Raw genomic sequence first — 3256 nt, 5'->3', positions numbered from 1 at the left:
AGCATTTTTAAGGTTATGAGTCCCCACTTTCATACCGTACCCTCTTACTTCCTTGCTAGAGGACTAGCAAGATTTAAGTTTGGGGGTCTGATAACTCTCTAATTTACATGTTTTTAACATCTTTTTTTGTCCATATTTTGCATTGTTCATACCTCTAACTTAGCATTTTTAGGTCATTTATTGTAGAAATTCACTTTTAGAGCATTTAGGGTATTGTATTTCTGCATTTGCATATTTTGGATGAAAACAGGTGCTAAAAAGCCAAAAATGGGGAAAAACAAGAACAACTCAAGCATGTACCTGAAGGAGCCATCGAGCTACAACAACAAGTCCGAACCCCAACACGATCGAGGAAGATCCAAGAGCATGAAGAGCAACCCGAAGATCCACCCGAGGAGTAACCCGACTTCACCCTCGTGTACCCATCGAGTAGACCATCGGGCAGGTCTGGGAAGCTAGGTCAAATGGGTTTCCATATATATACCCCCTCTTTCCCGAGCTCGCAAACGAGCACGCCACAGACCCTCAAACCAGAGAGCGAGAGCTTCTGTGAGAGAACTGAGCGACTCAACATTTTTCTTCTTTTTTTGCATTTTTGTTTTGTAGTTTTCTTCGATTTTTATACCTTACTCTTTCTACTCTACTCTATCTTTTAATACAATGTCATTTTCGTTTATTTTGATTGTTTTATTATTCGTTTCTATGTCCGAGTAGTGTAGTAAAGTTTCTAGGGATGGTATAGATGATTTTGTATTCTTGATCAGTTAGGATGCTTTAGTTGATTGTGATGATTGATAGATTTCCTTCTAGGTTGGTGTTCTTAATGCTGTCAACAGACCGAAAGGTTGAGATTAGATCTAGGGCGTTTACAATGCTACAGGCCGAAAGGAGTAGATAAAATGCTTGATTTAGCCAATGCTAGAGGTTTACTTAGCTCTGGGAGACAAAATCAGATGAGTTTAAGTCTACTGACAATTATGAATCGTTCTTAACGCCTGCTTGTTCATATTGCTAGTGCGACAGTGTGGTAGTGTGTTCAAGGTTGATTGTTGCTAGTGCGAAAGTGTGGTGACAAGGTCTTAGAGGTTCATTGTCTAGGAAATAATTGCTTGAGGCATGTAAGGCATCCGTACTGGTCTAGAACACTTAGGATTCGGTTACCCCCATCCTTAGGAACTTTGTATTTTATTTGTTTACATTTTCTTCACTTACTCGACCAGTTACCCGATCAGGTACACGATAACCTGCATCGAGTAATACCTCGAGCTGTTCATATCTCACTTGCATACTCGATCACCCCACTCGATCCTGTACTCGATTGCTTGCATCGAGTGCTTAGATCGTGTGGTTTACTTGCTTATATTCTTTTACTTTGTTTATTTTAGGATTGTTAGAACCAAAACCTTAATTGCTTGGCTTGACTTGTATTGTACTGATCATAGCCTTCCTGCTAGCAATACATAACCATTTGGATTGATAACCCTTTGTACTACAACTGCATAGGGGATTGATACCCTTGGTGAAAACCTAGTCTATCAGTATATCATCAACCGGTTTCGAGAGCGTCGAAAGAAAATAGAAGAAGATTATCGAAGTCATAGTAAGAGAAAGTACTTGAAGAGAGATCATGTAGCAGAAAACCAAACACTGATTGACGACTACTTTGCCGATTAACCTACATATGATGATGCAATGTTTCATCGTCGATTTCGGATGCGAAAACAATTTTTCCTCTGAATTGTTGGTGACCTGTCAAGCAGTGACAACTTCTTCACCCAACGAGTTGTTGCAGCCAATAAAGAAGATATATCCCCATTAGAAAATTGTACCATAGCTATGCGAATGTTAGCATATGGTATGGCGGCAGACGTGGTTGATGAGTACATCAAAATCGGAGGTACTATAGCATTGGAGTGCTTGCGTAGATTTTGTAAAGGAATCATACAGTCGTATGAGCAAGTGTATCTCAAAGCTCCAACTCAAGTAGATTTTGCATGTCAGCGAGATGCGGGGGTTTCCGGGGATGATTGGAAGTATTGATTGCATGCACTGGGAATGGAAAATTTGTCCTACAGCATGGGAAGGTCAATTTACTTGATGAGATAACGGAACCACTGTTATTCTTGAAGCAGTTGCATCTCATGATCTATGGATATAGCATGCTTTTTTTGGGTGTCCGAGCACATTAAATGATATCAATGTTCTAGATCGTTCACCAGTGTTCAATGATGTTGAACAAGAAATACTCCAAAAGTAAACTTCTTTGTGAACCAACGCCCGTATGATATGGCATACTATCTAGCTGATGGTATATATCCTTCTTATCCAACTTTCATCAAATCAATTCGTCTTCCTCAAAGTGAACCATACAAGATATTTGCACACACCAAGAAGGATGTCGGAAGGACATCGAACGTGCATTTGGAGGGTTACAAGCTCGATTTAAAATTATTCGCAAACTAGCACGTTTGTGGGACGTAGCCGATTAGCTATGTTCATACGGCCATGTATTATATTACATAATTTGATTGTTGAGGATGACCGAGATACATATGCGCAATATTGGACCGATTATATTGATCAGTCTGAGGCAAGTGGTTCTAGTACACCACAACCATTCTCTAGAGAGGTGCTACCTGCTTTTGCAAATCATGTGCGTGCTAGATGTCAATTACATGATTCAAATGTCCATCATGAATTACAAGCAGATCTAGTCAAACACATATGGGCAAAATTCGGGATGTTTGGTGATTAAAGAGGTTTTTTAAATTTATGTGTGTGATTTAAGTTAAGATGATTGTACTAATTAAGTTATTCGTTTTATTAGCTATATTATGTGTTTGTATTTTTCAAATTTGAATTTGTGTAATTTTATTTGTTTTAATAATAATAATTTTTATTTTTGTTATATTAAAAAATTAGCTAAAAATATAAAATTCAATTTTAAAAAATAATAATGTAACTTTTATTAATTTTAATTATAACTACAAATGTGTTGTTATCAAATTAAATAAAAATAAGAATATAAAGTGAAAATAGTATGGTAAGATGTTGAATTTTATTAAGAGTTATTTGTATTCTAACACACTTTTCTATAAAAGAATAACATTCTAACACACTTTTGGATCACAACACATTTTTCTTATACTGTTTTACTTTCTTACCCTACAATACAATCGGTGTATTCATACCCCAGCTAAAGAGGTATGTTGAATTGCTACCCCAACTATGACATTGAGCAAATCCATACATTAAC

General features: G+C 37.0%; 1 pseudogene; it reads left to right on the top strand.

Annotated features, from left to right (window-relative positions):
* The window catches only part of LOC109128037, a 6769-nt pseudogene extending 4014 nt beyond the window's left edge, over positions 1-2755 (top strand).

This window comes from Camelina sativa, chromosome 12 (assembly GCF_000633955.1).
Source record: "Camelina sativa cultivar DH55 chromosome 12, Cs, whole genome shotgun sequence".
NCBI classification, from domain to species: Eukaryota; Viridiplantae; Streptophyta; class Magnoliopsida; order Brassicales; family Brassicaceae; genus Camelina; species Camelina sativa.
Note: the sequence above shows the minus strand (reverse complement) of the source record. Positions and strands in the feature narration are given on the sequence as shown.